Consider the following 21,109-nt stretch of genomic DNA (forward strand, 5'->3'; position numbering starts at 1 on the left):
CCCAGGTCTGTAAAGTCCTGCAGCTCCCACCATGGCCCTGGTACATTCCCTTCCTCTGCAGGGCACCAGGTCTGTAGAGTCCTGCAGCGCCCACCATGGCCCTGGTACAGTCCCTTCCTCTTCAGGGTCCCAGGTCTGTAGAGTCCTGTGGCTTCCACCATGGCCCTGGTACAGTCCCTTCCTCTGCAGGACCCCCAGGTCTGTAGAGTCCTGCAGCGCCCACCATGGCCCTGGTACAGTCCCCTCCTCTGCAGGGCCCCCAGGTCTGTAGAGTCCTGCAGCTCCCACCATGGCCCTGGTACAGTCCCTTCTTCTGTAGGGCCCCCAGGTCTGTAGAGTCCTGTGGCTCCCACCATGGCCCTGGTACAGTCCCTTCCTCTTCAGGGCCCCCAGGTCTGTAGAGTCCTGCAGCTCCCACCATGGCTCTGGTACAGTCCTTACCCCTGCAGGACCCCCAGGTCTGTAGAGTCCTGTGGGTCCCATCGTGGCCCTGGTACAGTCCCTTCCTCTGCAGGGCCCCCAGGTCTGTAGAGTCCTGCAGCTCCCACCATGGCTCTGGTACTGTCCCTTCCTCTGCAGGGCCCCCAGGTCTGTAGAGTCCTGTGGCTTCCACCATGGCCCTGGTACAGTCCCTTCCTCTGCAGGGCCCCAGGTCTGTAGAGTCCTGCAGCTCCCACCATGGCTCTGGTACAGTCCCTTCCTCTGCAGGGCCCCCAGGTCTGTAGAGTCCTGTGGCTTCCAGCATGGCCCTGGTACAGTCCCTTCCTCTGCAGGGACCCCAGGTCTGTAGAGTCCTGCAGCTCCCACCATGGCCCTGGTACAGTCCCTTCCTCTGCAGGGCCCCCAGGTCTGTAGAGTCCTGTGGCTTCCACCATGGCCCTGGTACAGTCCCTTCCTCTTCAAGGCCCCAGGTCTGTAGAGTCCTGTGGCTTCCACCATGGCCCTGGTACAGTCCCTTCCTCTGCAGGGCCCCCAGGTCTGTAGAGTCCTGCCGCTCCCACCATGGCCCTGGTACAGTCCCTTCCTCTGCAGGGCCCCCAGGTCCGTAGAGTCCTGTGGCTTCCAGCATGGCCCTGGTACAGTCCCTTCGTCTGCAGGGCCCCCAGGTCTGTAGAGTCCTGTGGCTTCCACCATGGCCCTGCGACAGTCCCTTCCTCTGCAGGGCCCCCAGGTCTGTAGAGTCTTGTGGATTCCACCATGGCCCTAGTACAGTCCCTTCCTCTGCAGGGCCCCAGGTCTGTAGAGTCCTGCAGCTCCCACCATGGCCCTGGTACAGTCCCTTCCTCTGCACGGCCCCAGGTCTATAGAGTCCTGCAGCTCCCACCATGGCCCTGGTACAGCCCCTTCCTCTGCAGGGACCCAGGGCTGTAGAGTCCTGTGTCTTTCACCCTGGCCCTGGTACAGTCCCTTCCTCTGCAGGGCCCCCAGGTCTGTAGAGTCCTGTGGCTTCCACCATGGCCCTGGTACTGTCCCTTCCTCTGCAGGGCCCCCAGGTCTGTAGAGTCCTGTGGCTTCCACCATGGCCCTGGTACAGTCCCTTCCTCTGCAGGGCCCCAGGGCTGTAGAGTCCTGTGGCTTTCACCAAGGCCCTGGTACAGTCCCTTCCTCTGCAGGGCCCCCAGGTCTGTAGAGTCCTGCAGCTCCCACCATGGCCCTGGTACAGTCCCTTCCTCTACAGGCCCCCCAGGTCTGTAGAGTCCTGCAGCTCCCACCATGGCCCTGGTACAGTCCCTTCCTCTGCAGGGCCCCCAGGTCTGTAGAGTCCTGCAGCTCCCACCATGGCCCTGGAACAGTCCCTTCCTCTTCAGGGCCCCCAGGTCTGTAGAGTCATGTGGCTCCCATCATGGCCCTGGTACAGTCCCTTCCTCTGCAGGGCCCCCAGGTCTGTAGAGTCCTGTGGCTTTCACCATGGCCCTGGTACAGTCCCTTCCTCTGCAGGGCCCCCAGGTCTGTGGAGTCCTGCAGCTCCCACCATGGCCCTGGTACAGTCCCTTCCTCTGCAGGGCCCCCAGGTCTGTTGAGTCCTGTGGCTCCCATTGTGGCCTTGGTACAGTCCCTTCCTATGCAGGGCCCCCAGGTCTGGAGAGTCCTACAGCTCCCACCATGGCCCTGGTACGCTCCCTTCCTCTGCAGAGCCCCCAGGTCTGTAGAGTCCTGCAGCTCCCACCATTGCCCTGGTACAGCCCCTCCCTCTGCAGGGCCCCAGGTCTGTAGAGTCCTGTGGCTTCCACCATGGCCATGATACACTCCCTTCCTCTGCAGGGCCCCCAGGTCTGTAGAGTCCTGTGGCTCCCACCATGGCCCTGGTACAGTCCCTTCTTCTGCAGGGCCCCCAGGTCTGTAGAGTCTTGTGGCTTCCATCATGGCCCTGGTACAGTCCCTTCCTCTGCAGGGCCCCCAGGTCTGCAGAGTCCTGTGGCTTCCACCATGGCCCTGGTACAGTCCCTTCCTCTGCAGGGCCCCCAGGTCTGTAGAGTTCTGCAGCTCCCACCATGGCCATGATACTGTCATGTATTCCTATCGGTTCTGAATCGATCCCCCTATTCCTGACCCTATTCTAGTTAAAACAAACCAACAAGTTAACTAGCAGTCAGCCCATGAGGCAGAAAATCCCCATGATGCAGATACCGTTATCTGACGCAGTCACACTACGGCACAGGAACGTGTTATCTGATTAGGTCATAACGCTTGCGATCTAATTAGACAAGCGATATTCCTCCAGCCCTGATAAGGCATACGGAGTTCTCATAACAAATCAAACCTATGACAACCTGGGCAAAACCCCGCGGCCATTGTTTTGATTTCACCGAGAACTTTAGTAAAGAATGTGCTAACGAGCAAATCGTATGACATCTTTATTGACGTATCTATGTCCATCCTTACGTCAATCTCGGCACCTTAAAGGTATAAATATTACCGATCTTGCCATATGCAAACACACGCGTGGTGACGAGACGGAGCAGCCATACTTGCCGAAGCCGAGAGCAGAAGCAGACCCCGCTGGCAGCAGCCCCGCCTTCCTGACGCGCTAAGAGACGCGCTGCTTTCTCCTGCCGAGAATCCAGCACCGGCGTTTCTGGGTAGCCCTCGCAGGCAGCCTGGAATATCGAGACCAGAGAGAGAGATACCATTCCTCATTCATCCTAACTTCCAGGTACAGAACTGAATAACCCCTCACAGAGAATTCTTTAGTTATTCACTTGGCAAAAACAAACTTAACTTAAACTGTAACTTTCTATTCCCGCCCACGTATTAGACTTAGGTCAGGTACACGGGGTAGGCGTATTTAGAAACACCAGTTGAGTACGTTTAGTCAAATGTATATGTGTATGTAAATATATTTTAATCATTTTTAACATCATATGGCTTAGAAACCATATCAATGTTTTTACAGTATTACTTTATACTATTGCTTTTAATGTATGCACTTTACTTAACTATAAGTATTGCAATAATATCGATCCATTTCTCTTGTACGAGAAAAGAGACTGATCAATAAATAACACCTTTTTATTGAACACGCCCGTCTCTTCCTTTTCTCTACATTCTGATGAGACTAAGAATGCACGTACTGACTGAGTAAAATAATTTGCCTTTTGTTCACACGACTCTCGAGATTGACTCTTGATTAGGGGAGAGCAAAGTTGTCATGTTCTATGGTTGTCAGAAACTAAATCCCTTCTTGTCTAATCAGGGAAGTTAATTCCTCCTTGAACATTCGAGAAAGTTTCTAGCGAACTCTGAGCTACGCTGGCAAACCCAAAACTTAAGTCTAGTATCGACAGTAGTAGACCTAGTTAACGTCTGGCCTAGGCCTTTACTGCTGTAGGTATTATTCCAATGCGCAGAGCCTATTGGGAAGATAGGAACTACACTACATGGCACCCAACACGTTTGGAAAGGGCGATAAAACTAACGTAAGACATTTAGAGTAACTCAGTCGTGCTCTCTCATTCAGACCCCTTTTCCCAAATACTCCAAAGACGTCTGGAGTGGGTGAAAGGTTATATCCTCCAAAACCTCGCAGGAGGGAACTCCTATGTATGGTTCTTGGTATAGTCAACGTTGAAGGATAAACAGTTCCAAAATATTGTGCATCTAATCTCTGTTTCCATAAGAAACCTGATCTGCAAACAAACAAAATAAGCTTCCTGTCGGTAAAATGGCAGAGAGTGATGATGAAAGAGAGGCAGTTAGATTAGCAACTGAACTCGCAGCAGCTGATGCTACCCTGCAAGCTGCAGACGCGGAGATAATACTCATCCCGGTCATCAAAAGGAGATCTATAACTCTAAAACTTATAGAAAATGGACTGACACCTAGAGGTGGCACAGTCATATTCGTAATTGAGGCACACGAATATCGGCAGACAGAGGTATACTATTCATGGATACATTTTCCAGCAGCAAATGCTGTAACAAAGTACTTCCACTATTACAAAATAGAGGAACCTCCTGAAATGTACACTCCTTTCGAGGAGGTGGAAGTACCACTCAAATTCCAAGAGCATTTGCTCTTATTTGATGGCGCCCTAAAACATAATAATCACATCACCAGGCTCGGTCCTTTAGGAAGACCAGGAGCAACGTGGCCGGTCTTAGCCGGATACACACCACATCCAGACTTCGAAAGAATGCCTGCAGCAGATCTTTTAGTACAACTAAAACAATTAATAAATATTCATAGACAATTAGTCCAGTATGTAATGCGGACTTCAACAATTCAGCCAGCGATTAAACTTCCACAGCTGACCCCTCACCAGGGGAACACGAATAAAATTACACCACAGAACATCCAGTCCTGCCTAGGTAAAGTACCGGCTAAACGGGAACAAATACCATTCTGGTTGGCACAGAAAATTACCCAAATAGAGGCGGTGTTTCCTGACACCACCCCGCTGGAAAAACATAGGATTCTGACTATCTGCCTTCCAATGGGAATCGCACCACACATAGAGGACTGTGACACTTGGGGTACAGTCTTTGCTTCCATCTACACAAAAACGCACAGTGTCCCATCCATTTCGGTGATACCAGATGTGCTAAAGCAAATTCAAGACGAATATGGTCCAGAACCTGCTTTAACTCTTGGTATGAAATTACTAAAAGACTTCAAGCAGGTCTCGGCTATACTATTAGCCAACATAAAAGGTGAAGCAGCAAACGTGGCGATCCGCCAGAGGTTAAAAGAGACAGATATAGCAGACCAACCAGCTGAAATTGCCAGAATCATAGAAAAATCTTATGAGGAACTAGGTAGAGATAGTTTAGGTGGAATACCAGTAAAACCGCAACTGACTGAAAGTCCAGAAAAAATATTTTTTAATAATTCACCAAAAAAGAACTGGGATGGAAACAAACAATCCAATCCTAAAGAAAAGAAATTCCAGTCCAGAGGAAGGTCTCCTAGGCGAAGAGAAAAATCTCCAAACCGAAGACAGAGGTCACCGCAGAGTGACCCCTCTGGGAATAGATATAACCTTAGAAATAGGGATTATATAAAAAAACCTGATAGATATCAAGACATTGATACACGTCCCTCTCAATCTTTTCAGAATTCCTCGCAGAAATCGGAAAGAAGAGGACGATCAGAACAAAGAGAAGAGCACGCCAAGTCCAAAGACAAGGAACCTGCTCAACTAAAAAAGAAATTACAATTTCCAAAAAAGAAGGTAGCCAGTATCAAGGTAGTTAAAAATGCCGAGAATACTGAGGACACAGCTGAAAAACGGAGAGTGGGCTCAGACAATGCTAGACAGTGCAGCAGAAGTGAGCATAGCTCGCAAAGTCCTTATGAATCATCTGGAGACAGTGGACACGAATGAATATCTTCAAGTGGAAACTGCAGACACCAGGGTTAGCAAACCCCACAAGATATACGAGATAACATTACGTATAGAGGGAGATAAGACTAGGAAAATAAGGGGACTATTTTGGGATAATCTCTCCAAGGGCTATGATATCCTTCTAGCTGAAAAGGACTGGCCACCAGAGTTTGTCAGGGAGTGCCCTCATGGCGAAGAAGTAATTATGCCTGCCTTCTCAAATCAAATTCCAATTCATAAAAAATACACACTTGCTAGAAAGTGGGCAGTGGCTCTAGCACCTGCTTTATATAAAAATCATGTAGGATGGGATGAGGATTCTCCTCCTCACAAAATCCAGTTAAAATCACAACCAACTGCACAAAGGCAGTACCCAATTAAGCAAGAAGCTAAAAAACAGGTAAATGAAATACTAGATCAGCTAGAATACCAGGGGGTGATTGAAACTTGCACCTCACAAATGAACAATCCTTTGTTTCCGGTCTCCAAACCAGACAATTCATATCGTCTAGTTTTGGATTACCGACACCTTAACACATGTTGCAAAACTTTTGCAGTGCAAAACTCACACAGTGCTGCACTAATGAATAACATAGTGCGCAAAAAATACAAAACAACCTTGGACATTTCCAATGGATTCTTTTGTCAAAACATAGCACCAGAGAGCAGATATTTAACTGCATTTTCAGTAAATGGCACTCAAAAGCAATTCTGTCGGTTAGCCCAGGGGTACAAGAACAGCCCGGGGGTATTCTCAGCGAGAGTAACAGAATTACTACAACTATATGATGATGAAGCATTATCTTATGTGGATGACATTTACTTAACAGATGATGACTTGGAGACTCACTTGAAAAGAGTGAACACCATAATACTTGGGTTCGCTGCAGAGGGTTACAAATTCAACTTTAAAAAGTCCAGAATTGCCCATCTGAAAGTCCTGTTCTTAGGATATGAATTATCAAGTGAAGGCAAAAGCCTGGCCGACAATTTCCTAGAGAAATGTGCCGTACTCCAAGCACCTAGAACACTAAAAAACTTACAGTCGATTCTAGGCTTCCTAAATTTCGGAAGAACATACATTGCAAAGTACGCAGAAAGCGTCAAACCCCTTTATGATCTAATAAAACCAGACTTTAAAAGATCCAGTTGGACTCAAATACACACAGAAATTTTGAGATCCTTACAAACAGACATGCTAATTAAAACAAAATTAGAAACACGTGATAACACACGCAATCTTGTGATTCGAGTCATCCCAGGGAGATGCGGATTCACATACCTGACCTCTAATGAGGGAGATAAGGTACCAATTGCATTCAAATCACACTTGTACACTAAGGCTGAAATTAAATTTAGCCCAACGGAAAAAATTCTTACAGCAACACAGACAGCTATAGCAAAAGAACGAGCCCTGGCACAAGGTAAACGAATAATAATCGTGACACCAATACCAGCCCTAGAGGCGGTAACAAAGGCAAGCATTCCAAATGCTAAAGCGCTCCATCCAAGATGGATACAATGGGCTAATTCTCTTGCTGCAACAGACGTGGCGTACGAATTTGATCCTTACTTAAAAACACAAGAATTTCTCCAATATGAATTTGAATGTCCTCCGCCAACCGAAATTCTGCCTCTAGAACACTACGGCTGTATAATATATACAGACGGATCAGCACAACCCGCAGTGGGGGGTAAGCAAGCTTACAGTGCTGCGTGCGCGATCGTTAAAGGCCGCTGGCACGAAGGAAAATTTAAACCAGCTATCACTAAAACACAATCTTTAGGAGATTGTACAGCTCAGCGAGCTGAACTACTGGCATTCAAGATGGCGCTTGAAAATACCGATCGAGAATTCCCCACACTCATAGTGTGCGATTCGTATTATTGCGTTCAATCTTACAATGAATACTTGCAGATCTGGCTCCAGAATGGTTTCAAGGATGCGAAAGGTGGCACAATCAAGCATAAAATGCTTTGGGAACAAGTAGTTCTTTTACAAAAAGAACTACCAAAGACTCACGTGATACATACACTGAGTCATCAACGTGATGGCGTTCACGTTGCAGGGAATTCATTGGCTGATGAGGCCGCGAAGGCAGCTGTGCAAACGGCTTCCGTAGCTGCCGTCACCCGGTCAAAAACAAAAATAGACAGCGAAATATTACAAGCTGTCTTCGCTTCAGGAAAGGATTCGATAGAACTACTCCCTAAAGGCTTTCCAGTAAAATACTCATACATAACTGATGCAAACAATGTTCCTTTTGCTCGAATCCCTGGAGTGGGGGATAGGGCAATTCCAAACATGGAACATAGGTTAGGACTAATAATAGCGGCACACGAAGGGCTCGCTTCTATCCATGCTGGCGTCTCAGCCACAGTATCATTATTAAAACAGAGATACTGGTGGTCACAAATGAGAAGACAAACAAGGAACTATGTTCTAGAATGCGAAATATGTCAAAGAATGAAAGTATCAACGGTGAGACGTCCAGCGCAGACGCCCCTTCTAATCTCGGATAAACCATTAGCCTGTGTTTATCTAGACCACTGCGGTCCCTTACAAAGGGATGGTAACTATAAATATATCTTGGTCGCAGTGGACTCATGCACGAGATTCATATGGATGTGGCCCCAGCGAACGGCTGACGCCAGAACTGTTATAAAAGATTTGCGAGTCTTTATCGGCACATACGCAATTGGCATGCTGCATTCGGACAATGGTCTTGCTTTTAGCTCTCGGGCTTATAAGGAGGCCATGGTCAGCATGGGCGTGCAATTGCGGTACTCTTGTCCATTTCACCCTGAGGGGAACGGAATTGTTGAAAGAAAAAACCGTGACATAAAGCAATCTATAACGGCAAAGGTATTAGGTTCGGGAGCTGGGTGGGTCAAACATCTAATAAGTGTCCAACGTAGTCTCAATAACTTGCCAAGAAATTCTCTGAAGGGATTCAGTGCGTACGAATTATTATTTGGAACTAGGATGATTATCTCTGACATTGATAGTCAGACTTCAGTGGTGAAAGAAAAAAGCTTTGATATCAAAGACCGTTTGGCTATTTTGCAGGACTTAAACAAAACAAGAAAAGACCTGAGCAACATAAAGTTGAAACAACAGCCAACAACCACTGAAGTACCACCACCTGTCCCAGCAAGACCTGTCTGGATTCCAAAAGTCGGGGATCTAGTCAGGGAAAAGATCGCGGTAAAGAAGGAATTTGGGCCTTCTTACAGAAAAGCAGTTCCTGTCTTGTCTGTCAACGGGACAAGATCAGTTGTACTACCGCCACTTGCTGGTAAAAAGGAGAACCGAGTTGTATCCATCGACCTGGTAAAACCACAACATGTGGCCGATAACAAACAGTAGGCCAAGTGGACTCCCAATAAGTAGCAGAACACCAAGGTTTGCTACCAGTACAGAGGTCCTAACGAAGAGGCTCGTCACGTTCGAAACGCCTACAGAAGAACAACAAGGACTATGCAACAGTGCAATAGAACTCAGACCTCTGAAAACCCAAATAAAAACATTTAGCAGAGACACACCAATCTATAATGAAGTACCAAGTGAAAATGCAAGAAACAAAAATCCTGAACCAATTGGAACAATTGACAGAACTGCATCCGGCTACTTCATCAACTTCGATGATTCCTCTGAAGGCTTCAGTGAATCAAAGACACAGCCATCATCAAACACCTTTAAAGACAAAGCGAAGGAACTTTTGAAACAACTGAAAGAAACATATCTGATTTCTCCATGGATTGAATTTTGGGTGGGTTTTGGTGCATTTATCCTCATACTTTGGCTCATCATGGTACTTACTTTGGGACGCTTCATTGAGGGAAAATATGCTAAAATGGACACAGCAAGTCAGAACATCAACTTGATCCTCAAACCACACACCTCTTCACACGTCGAGAAAAGAGAACTTTCTTCAGCCAACTTCACAGCCAATCCGATACCTGGTGGGGTAGCCTGGGACAACACTGACTATGAAGTTTATGGTCCTGTCGAGATCCTGAAATATCCACACCAAATTAAGATCTCCTTGAGTGACTTTGCAAAACCAAACTCATTTGCTGATGATTGGGACTTCGAAAGTATTAATAATATGATGTCTGACTTAGTAATGTCTGCTAAATTTACCAAACATGATTATTTGCAGGGTTCTACAAATTATGACAGTATGTATTGCTATAACCACTATGGTAATCACTTTTTACATAGATCTGCACAACCTAGAAATGTTTTAAATTATAATCAATGGGAACATTGTGCAACACCTCCAAAAGGGAGCTCGAGAACCGTTTACGACAAATATTCATACTTTGCAGGTTTTAACACAAGTAATGCTGAAACATTTTATTTTAAATTGTCAAACAAGACAGGAACCAAAACCATGATAACCAACACAAAATTGTTATATTCAGACTCATTTTTTGAACAAATGAATAATTTTGGATTTGATTATTGGGACAAAAATGTTGAATTGAAAAGTGTTTGGGGTACAAAAGAATGGCAAGTACAGGGTATAGAAGCTTTGTTTGGAGCCTGCATGATCCCAGAACAAATGATATTTTTAAATGACACTGTCCAACAAACCACCTGTCTTGGCCTAGCCAAAATCAAAGATTTAAATAACCCGTCTATTCCAAAGCCAACAAGGTTTAGCAACACTTCTAAAGATGAAGAGATAGACGTAAACCATATATTAAACCAAAACAAAACACATCCAAATTGGAAACAGTGGTTGCTCTGGCCCACAGATACTAATAACTGTCAAGACAGATTCCTGAACAAAACACAGGGTTTCAAAATGAACAGGCCAGACCCTAGATATCCTCAAAGACATCACCCAGGGATAATAACCACCTACAGTGTGGGCAAATTATGCCTTCAATGGCTACAAACTTCCACACTGGCAGAAATTAAGCAACACCTAACTTTACTTACTGATGGTGCTGACTTGCGTGATTTCACTTTGGGACCACGCAAACAGCGTCAGAAGCGTTTCATAGCAGCCTCTGTATATGCCGCATACAATGAGGCCTGGAAGGTTAATCAAATTGAAACAGCAGAGAGAATACGGGAAATTGACCGTATTAATTTGGAAAAATCACTTTCTGTAGTGAACAATGGGTGCATGACTCTGTCCTCCAGAATTTTTTCATTGGACAGCATTGTGTCGTCAGCAATCGATATATTATCGCAAGACTTACTGTTATTACAACATGGTCAGTCACAATTGCGTTCTATTGTACAGCTTGGCTGGACGTTACAAAATCTGCGTTCAGGCTATGTGCCTTGGCGTTTAATCAACACAACGTCACTATTCCAAATCTTTAACCTTACTGATAGACAAATCGGTATGGCGCAAAAGGGTGCTGATTATACAATCTTGAGCATTGAAAAACTAGAAAGATTACCAATGACAATGTCAGAACGACCTGTCAGTGAATGGGTAATACACGGAATCATAAATATTCCAATCTCAACCTTCAGGTTTCAATACTGCCAAAAATATATACAGGCTGGCATGTACGAGAAATTGGGAAAGGGGTACCTTAAAACAACTTGGAACCTGCCCTATTCACATGCATGTGTCAGTAATAAAGGACAGAAAGTGTTTCTTAGTGGCAACAATTGTGCGATGTCACTAAGCGGCACGCTTCTGTGTAACGGAATTAGTTTGCATGGAGCCTGTGAAGGGAATTCATACAACCTTTCATGTCACCAGCAAGGCGCACCTGCAACTGAAATAGAACCATTCTTTCAAAGACTCTATGATGGGAGTTACATTCTTATTGTAGACCGCAGATGTTGTAGTCTTATGCCCGGGACTCCTTATCTAGTTACTACAACTGCGAAGGTCAAGTGCTGTGGACGCTCATTGTTACCCAGCTCCTTCCCAGACAGGGAGGCAAGGGCATGGCCCGATTTGAAAATTACTTCTATTCGAATAGATACTTTAAGCAGAATGAAAACAGTCCTTCTTCAGACGCCTACCAGGCTCTCGTCATCAAAAGAAACATATGATCTACAAGTCGCAAGGACGACTGCAGAGATACATACATTATTATCAACTAATTCCCCCGTACATTTCGCGGAAATCCTAAGTGAAATCTTAAATATTTCTGATACCAATGGGTTCTCAAAGGTATTTAAGAAAGTATTTTCGATGGCATTAACACCATTCAAAGCCATACTGGGTATTTTTCCAGATTTCGTCCATTCGATTTTTGGCGGACTTCCCCTGATCCTGGGACTAATTGCAGGAATCCTATTCTTAGTCCTTATTTTTCGTTATGGCAACCCATGTCACAGACAAAACTCTTGCGACAAGGGAAGAAACAATCCTAGCCATTGGATACCGGGACCGGATATCAAAAATCCTGGGACTCTCCCGGCTTAGAGACCTGAACATGACTTGGTTTCCATCATTTCGACCAATGTGGCAAAGATGTGTTTTACCTGTATTGAGGTGTCTGCTATGCGGAGAAGAATGCGTGTTAGACACCTGTCTGACGCTACAATCGGATGCGCCGATGGATGCAGAAACATTGTTGAGCCCGATCAAGGTTCATGCTTTGTGCTGCCCTCAAAGGCTACCAATCCTGATGACGGCATTCGTGGAAGCTTCACCACTACGATTGATGGGTAGTGAAGTTCAAGATGAAAGCAGCATCGAACAGGTACGACCTTCTGTCAGTAATGCAAATCAGAATGTCAATGGAGACAATCATGCGCATGAATGCATGATTACACCTATTTCCGAGTTAGTGGAACTTTCCCAGGAAGCTGTTGACAGTTTTTTCGAAAGCCTAAATGATATGATGTTCTCACCCGAACAGAAATAGAGACTTTTGAGCAGGCTCGCACACGGCGTTCCCTGAATTCGGCCTTCAACTTTAAAAATAAAGTCACATGAACATTTTCGCTCCAGTTCACGGACAGCAGTTTTTTCAGCAGCCCCAAATATTTTTGCATATTTTTCGGGACACTGTCTTCTGCTTAAAGTAAGAACTATTCTTAAAGAACTAAAATTTCTAATTTTAGATAGCTTATAGACATTAGCTGCCCGCTGGCATGTTCATAAAGATATTTTATTCAGTGATGGAATGGTCTCGAAACTTTTTTCTGTCAGAAACCATTTCATGTGTAATTCTCATATACCAAATAAGCAATAATGTATACAAATGCGATTACTTTGGCATTTTTCTACAGCTTGAGTGCATACAACATATATGTCTGCAAATTTTCCGTATATTTGAAAATTTTCAAAATGCATTTATGTATTTTGGGGTGGTAAGGTATACACACTACTCTATAGTATGTTGTACTATGTTATACTATGCCTAGATTAGTAAATATGTCCATAGTTAGCGTGGAGTGGGTGTCATGTATTCCTATCGGTTCTGAATCGATCCCCCTATTCCTGACCCTATTCTAGTTAAAACAAACCAACAAGTTAACTAGCAGTCAGCCCATGAGGCAGAAAATCCCCATGATGCAGATACCGTTATCTGACGCAGTCACACTACGGCACAGGAACGTGTTATCTGATTAGGTCATAACGCTTGCGATCTAATTAGACAAGCGATATTCCTCCAGCCCCTGATAAGGCATACGGAGTTCTCATAACAAATCAAACCTATGACAACCTGGGCAAAACCCCGCGGCCATTGTTTTGATTTCACCGAGAACTTTAGTAAAGAATGTGCTAACGAGCAAATCGTATGACATCTTTATTGACGTATCTATGTCCATCCTTACGTCAATCTCGGCACCTTAAAGGTATAAATATTACCGATCTTGCCATATGCAAACACACGCGTGGTGACGAGACGGAGCAGCCATACTTGCGGAAGCCGAGAGCAGAAGCAGACCCCGCTGGCAGCAGCCCCGCCTTCCTGACGCGCTGAGAGACGCGCTGCTTTCTCCTGCCGAGAATCCAGCACCGGCGTTTCTGGGTAGCCCTCGCAGGCAGCCTGGAATATCGAGACCAGAGAGAGAGATACCATTCCTCATTCATCCTAACTTCCAGGTACAGAACTGAATAACCCCTCACAGAGAATTCTTTAGTTATTCACTTGGCAAAAACAAACTTAACTTAAGCTGTAACTTTCTATTCCCGCCCACGTATTAGACTTAGGTCAGGTACACGGGGTAGGCGTATTTAGAAACACCAGTTGAGTACGTTTAGTCAAATGTATATGTGTATGTAAATATATTTTAATCATTTTTAACATCATATGGCTTAGAAACCATATCAATGTTTTTACAGTATTACTTTATACTATTGCTTTTAATGTATGCACTTTCCTTAACTATAAGTATTGCAATAATATCGATCCATTTCTCTTGTACGAGAAAAGAGACTGATCAATAAATAACACCTTTTTATTGAACACGCCCGTCTCTTCCTTTTCTCTACATTCTGATGAGACTAAGAATGCACGTACTGACTGAGTAAAATAATTTGCCTTTTGTTCACACGACTCTCGAGATTGACTCTTGATTAGGGGAGAGCAAAATTGTCATGTTCTATGGTTGTCAGAAACTAAATCCCTTCTTGTCTAATCAGGGAAGTTAATTCCTCCTTGAACATTCGAGAAAGTTTCTAGCGAACTCTGACCTACGCTGGCAAACCCAAAACTTAAGTCTAGTATCGACAGTAGTAGACCTAGTTAACGTCTGGCCTAGGCCTTTACTGCTGTAGGTATTATTCCAATGCGCAGAGCCTATTGGGAAGATAGGAACTACACTACAATACAGTCCTTACCTCTGCAGGGCCCCCAGGTCTGTAGAGTCCTGTGGCGTCCACCATGGCCCTGGTACAGTCCCTTCCTCTGCAGGGCCCCCAGGTCTGAGGAGTCCTGCAGCTCCCATCGTGGCCCTGGTACAGTCCTTTCCTCTTCAGGGTCCCAGGTCTGTAGAGTCCTGTGGCTTCCACCATGGCCATGATACAGTCCTTACCTCTGCAGGGCCCCCAGGTCTGTAGAGTCCTGTGGCTTCCACCATGGCCCTGGTACAGTCCCTTCCTCTGCAGGGGCCCCAGGTCTGTAGAGTCCTGCTGCTCCCATCGTGGCCCTGGTACAGTCCCTTCCTCTGCAGGGCCCCCAGGTCTGTAGAGTCCTGCAGCTCCCACCATGGCCCTGGTACAGTCCCTTCCTCTGCAGGGCCCCCAGGTCTGTAGAGTCCTGTGGCTTCCACCATGGCCCTGGTACAGCCCCTTCCTTTGCAGGGCCCCCAGGTCTGTAGAGTCCTGCAGCTCCCAACATGGCCCTGGTACAGTCCCTTCCTCTGCAGGGCCCCCAGGTCTGGAGTCCTGAGGCTCCCATCGTGGCCCTGGTACAGTCCCTTCCTATGCAGGGCCCCCAGGTCTGTAGAGTCCTGCAGCTCCCACCATGGCCCTGGTACAGTCCCTCCCTCTGCAGGGCCCCCGGGTCTGTAGAGTCCTCTAGCTTCCACCATGGCCCTGGTACAGTCCCTTCCTCTGCAGGGCCCCCGGGTCTGTAGAGTCCGGCAGCTTCCACCATGGCCCTGGTACAGTCCCTTCCTCTTCAGGCCCCCAGGTCTGTAGAGTCCTGCAGCTCCCACCATGGCCCTGGTACAGTCCCTTCCTCTGCAGGGCCCCCAGGCCTGTAGAGTCCTGTGGCTTCCACCATGGCCCTGGTACAGTCTCTTCATCTGCAGGCCCCCCAGGTCTGTAGAGTCCTGTGGCTTCCACCATGGCCCTGGTACAGTCCCTTCCTCTGCAGGGCCCCAGGTCTGTAGAGTCTTGTGGCTTTCACCATGGCCCTGGTACAGTCCCTTCCTCTGCAGGTCCCCAGGTCTGTAGAGTCCTGCAGCTCCCACCATAGCCCTGGTACAGTCCCTTCCTGTGCAGGGCCCCCAGGTCTGTAGAGTCCTGCAGCTCCCACCATGGCCCTGGTACAGTCCCTTCCTCTGCAGGGCCCCAGGTCTGTAAAGTCCTGTGGCTTCCACCATGACTCTGGTACAGTCCCTTCCTCTGCAGGGCCCGCAGGTCTGTAGAGTCCTGCAGCTCCCACCATGGCCCTGGTACAGTCCCTTTCTCTGCAGGGCCCCAGGTCTGTAGAGTCCTGCAGCTCCCACCATGGCCCTGGTACAGTCCCTTCCTCTGCAGGGCCCCCAGGTCTGTAGAGTCCTGTGGCTTCCACCATGGCCCTGGTACAGTCCCTTCCTCTGCAGCGCCCCCAGGTCTGTAGAGTCCTGCAGCTCCCACCATGGCCCTGGTACAGTCCCTTCCTCTGCAGCGCCCCCAGGTCTGTAGAGTCCTGCAGCTCCCACCATGGCCCTGGTACAGTCCCTTCCTCTGCAGGCCCCCCAGGTCTGTAGAGTCCTGCAGCTCCCACCATGGCCCTGGTACATTCCCTTCCTCTGCAGGGCACCAGGTCTGTAGAGTCCTGCAGCTCCCACCATGGCCCTGGTACAGTCCCTTCCTCTTCAGGGTCCCAGGTCTGTAGAGTCCTGTGGCTTCCACCATGGCCCTGGTACAGTCCCCTCCTCTGCAGGGCCCCCAGGTCTGTAGAGTCCTGCAGCTCCCATCATGGCCCTGGTACAGTCCCTTCTTCTGTAGGGCCCCAGGTCTGTAAAGTCCTGTGGCTCCCATCGTGGCCATGGTACAGCCCCTTCCTCTGCAGGGCCCCAGGTCTGTAGAGTCCTGCAGCTCCCACCATGGCTCTGGTACAGTCCTTACCCCTGCAGGACCCCCAGGTCTGTAGAGTCCTGTGGGTCCCATCGTGGCCCTGGTACAGTCCCTTCCTCTGCAGGGCCCCCAGGTCTGTAGAGTCCTGCAGCTCCCACCATGGCTCTGGTACTGTCCCTTCCTCTGCAGGGCCCCCAGGTCTGTAGAGTCCTGTGGCTTCCACCATGGCCCTGGTACAGTCCCTTCCTCTGCAGGGCCCCAGGTCTGTAGAGTCCTGCAGCTCCCACCATGGCTCTGGTACTGTCCCTTCCTCTGCAGGGCCCCCAGGTCTGTAGAGTCCTGTGGCTTCCACCATGGCCCTGGTACAGTCCCTTCCTCTTCAAGGCCCCAGGTCTGTAGAGTCCTGTGGCTTCCACCATGGCCCTGGTACAGTCCCTTCCTCTGCAGGGCCCCCAGGTCTGTAGAGTCCTGCTGCTCCCACAATGGCCCTGGTACAGACCCTTCCTCTGCAGGGCCCCCAGGTCTGTAGAGTCCTGTGGCTTCCAGCATGGCCCTGGTACAGTCCCTTCCTCTGCAGGGCCCCCAGGTCTGTAGAGTCCTGTGGCTTCCAGCATGGCCCTGGTACAGTCCCTTCGTCTGCAGGGCCCCCAGGTCTGTAGAGTCCTGTGGCTTCCACCATGGCCCTGCGACAGTCCCTTCCTCTGCAGGGCCCCCAGGTCTGTAGAGTCTTGTGGATTCCACCATGGCCCTAGTACAGTCCCTTCCTCTGCAGGGCCCCAGGTCTATAGAGTCCTGCAGCTCCCACCATGGCCCTGGTACAGCCCCTTCCTCTGCAGGGACCCAGGGCTGTAGAGACCTGTGGCTTTCACCATGGCCCTGGTACAGTCCCTTCCTCTGCAGGCCCCCCAGGTCTGTAGAGTCCTGCAGCTCCCACCATGACCCTGGTACAGTCCCTTCCTCTGCAGGGCCCCCAGGTCTGTAGAGTCCTGTGGCTCCCACCATGGCCCTGGTACAGTCCCTTCCTCTTCAGGGCCCCCAGTTCTGTAGAGTCATGTGGCTCCCATCATGGCCCTGGTACAGTCCCTTCCTCTGCAGGGCCCCCAGGTCTGTAGAGTCCTGTGGCTTTCACCATGGCCCTGGTACAGTCCCTTCCTCTGCAGGGCCCCCAGGTCTGTGCAGTCCTGCAGCTCCCACCATGTCCCTGGTACAGTCCCTTCCTCTGCAGGGCCCCCAGGTCTGTAGAGTCCTGTGGCTCCCATCGTGGCCTTGGTACAGTCCCTTCCTATGCAGGGCCCCCAGGTCTGGAGAGTCCTGCAGCTCCCACCATGGCCCTGGTACGCTCCCTTCCTCTGCAGAGCCCCAGGGCTGTAGAGTCCTGTGGCTTCCACCATGGCCATGATACAGTCCCTTCCTCTGCAGGGCCCCCAGGTCTGTAGAGTCCTGTGGCTCCCACCATGGCCCTGGTACAGTCCCTTCTTCTGCAGGGCCCCCAGGTCTGTAGAGTCTTGTGGCTTCCATCATGGCCCTGGTACAGTCCCTTCCTCTGCAGGGCCCCCAGGTCTGCAGAGTCCTGTGGCTTCCACCATGGCCCTGGTACAGTCCCTTCCTCTGCAGGGCCCCCAGGTCTGTAGAGTCCTGCAGCTCCCACCATGGCCATGATACAGTCCTTACCTCTGCAGGGCCCCCAGGTCTGTAGAGTCCTGTGGCGTCCACCATGGCCCTGGTACAGTCCCTTCCTCTGCAGGGCCCCCAGGTCTGTAGAGTCCTGCAGCTCCCATCGTGGCCCTGGTACAGTCCCTTCCTCTGCACGGCCCCAGGTCTGTAGAGTCCTGTGGCTTCCACCATGGCCCTGGTACAGTCCCTTCCTCTTCAGGGCCCCAGGTCTGTAGAGTCCTGCAGCTCCCACCATGGCTCTGGTACTGTCCCTTCCTCTGCAGGGCCCCCAGGTCTGTAGAGTCCTGTGGCTTCCACCATGGCCCTGGTACAGTCCCTTCCTCTTCAAGGCCCCAGGTCTGTAGAGTCCTGTGGCTTCCACCATGGCCCTGCGACAGTCCCTTCCTCTGCAGGGCCCCCAGGTCTGTAGAGTCTTGTGGATTCCACCATGGCCCTAGTACAGTCCCTTCCTCTGCAGGGCCCCAGGTCTATAGAGTCCTGCAGCTCCCACCATGGCCCTGGTACAGCCCCTTCCTCTGCAGGGACCCAGGGCTGTAGAGACCTGTGGCTTTCACCATGGCCCTGGTACAGTCCCTTCCTCTGCAGGCCCCCCAGGTCTGTAGAGTCCTGCAGCTCCCACCATGACCCTGGTACAGTCCCTTCCTCTGCAGGGCCCCCAGGTCTGTAGAGTCCTGTGGCTCCCACCATGGCCCTGGTACAGTCCCTTCCTCTTCAGGGCCCCCAGTTCTGTAGAGTCATGTGGCTCCCATCATGGCCCTGGTACAGTCCCTTCCTCTGCAGGGCCCCCAGGTCTGTAGAGTCCTGTGGCTTTCACCATGGCCCTGGTACAGTCCCTTCCTCTGCAGGGCCCCCAGGTCTGTGCAGTCCTGCAGCTCCCACCATGTCCCTGGTACAGTCCCTTCCTCTGCAGGGCCCCCAGGTCTGTAGAGTCCTGTGGCTCCCATCGTGGCCTTGGTACAGTCCCTTCCTATGCAGGGCCCCCAGGTCTGGAGAGTCCTGCAGCTCCCACCATGGCCCTGGTACGCTCCCTTCCTCTGCAGAGCCCCAGGGCTGTAGAGTCCTGTGGCTTCCACCATGGCCATGATACAGTCCCTTCCTCTGCAGGGCCCCCAGGTCTGTAGAGTCCTGTGGCTCCCACCATGGCCCTGGTACAGTCCCTTCTTCTGCAGGGCCCCCAGGTCTGTAGAGTCTTGTGGCTTCCATCATGGCCCTGGTACAGTCCCTTCCTCTGCAGGGCCCCCAGGTCTGCAGAGTCCTGTGGCTTCCACCATGGCCCTGGTACAGTCCCTTCCTCTGCAGGGCCCCCAGGTCTGTAGAGTCCTGCAGCTCCCACCATGGCCATGATACAGTCCTTACCTCTGCAGGGCCCCCAGGTCTGTAGAGTCCTGTGGCGTCCACCATGGCCCTGGTACAGTCCCTTCCTCTGCAGGGCCCCCAGGTCTGTAGAGTCCTGCAGCTCCCATCGTGGCCCTGGTACAGTCCCTTCCTCTGCACGGCCCCAGGTCTGTAGAGTCCTGTGGCTTCCACCATGGCCCTGGTACAGTCCCTTCCTCTTCAGGGCCCCAGGTCTGTAGAGTCCTGTGGCTTCCACCAATGCCCTGGTACAGTCCCTTCCTCTGCAGGGCCCCCAGGTCTGTAGAGTCCTGCAGCTCCCACCAAGGCCCTGGTACAGTCCCTTCCTCTGCAGTGCCCCCAGGTCTGTAGAGTCCTGCAGCTCCCACCATGGCCCTGGTACAGTCCCTTCCTCTGCAGGGCCCCCAGGTCTGTAGAGTCCTGTGGCTTCCACCATGGCCCTGGTACAGTCCCTTCCTCTGCAGGCCGCTAAGGTCTGGAGAGTCCTGCAGCTCCCATCAAGACCCTGGTACAGTACCTTCCTCTGCAGGGCCCCCAGGTCTGTAGAGTCCTGCAGCTCCCACCATGGCCCTGGTACAGTCCCTTCCTCTGCAGGGCCCCCAGGTCTGTAGAGTCCTGTGGCTTCCACCTTGGCCCTGGTACAGTCCCTTCCTCTGGAGGGCCCCCAGGTCTGTAGAGTCCTGTGGCTCCCATCGTGGCCTTGGTACAGTCCCTTCATCTGCAGGGCCCCCAGGTCTGTAGAGTCCTGTGGCTCCCATCGTGGCCATGATACAGTCCTTACCTCTGCAGGGCCCCCAGGTCTGTAGAGTCCTGTGGCTCCCATCGTGGCCATGATACAGTCCTTACCTCTGCAGGGCCCCCAGGTCTGTAGAGTCCTGTGGCTTCCACCATGGCCCTGGTACAGTCCCTTCCTCTGCAGGGCACCCAGGTCTGTAGAGTCCTGTGGCTCCCATCGAGGCCCTGGTACAGTCCCTTCCTCTGCAGGGCCCGCAGGTCTGTAGAGTCCTGCAGCTCCCACCATGGCCCTGGTACAGTCCCTTCCTCTGCAGGGCCCGCAGGTCTGTAGAGTCCTGCAGCTCCCACCATGGCCCTGGTACAGTCCCTTCCTCTGCAGGGCCCCCAGGTCTGTAGAGTCCTGTGGATTCCACCATGGCCCTGGTACAGTCACTTCCTCTGCAGCGCAGCCAGGTCTGTAGAGTCCTGCAGCTCCCACCATGGCCCTGGTACAGTCCCTTCCTCTTCAGGGCCCCCAGGTCTGTAGAGTCCTGTGGCTCCCACCATGGCCCTGGTACAGTCCCTTCCTCTGCAGGGCCCCCAGGTCTGTAGAGTCCTGTAGCTTCCACCATGGCCCTGGTACAGTCCCTTCCTCTGCAGGGCCCCAGGTCTGTAGAGTTCTGTGGTTTCCACCATGGCCCTGGTACAGTCCCTTCCTCTGCAGGGCCCCCAGGTCTGTAGAGTCCTGCAGCTCCCACCATGGCCCTGGTACAGACCCTTCCTCTGCTGGGCCCCCAGGTTTGTAGAGTACTGTAGCTTCCACCATGGCCCTGGTACAGTCCCTTCCTCTGCAGGGCCCCCAGGTCTGTAGAGT

This window comes from Lissotriton helveticus, chromosome 6 (assembly GCF_964261635.1).
Source record: "Lissotriton helveticus chromosome 6, aLisHel1.1, whole genome shotgun sequence".
In the NCBI taxonomy this organism is placed as follows: Eukaryota; Metazoa; Chordata; class Amphibia; order Caudata; family Salamandridae; genus Lissotriton; species Lissotriton helveticus.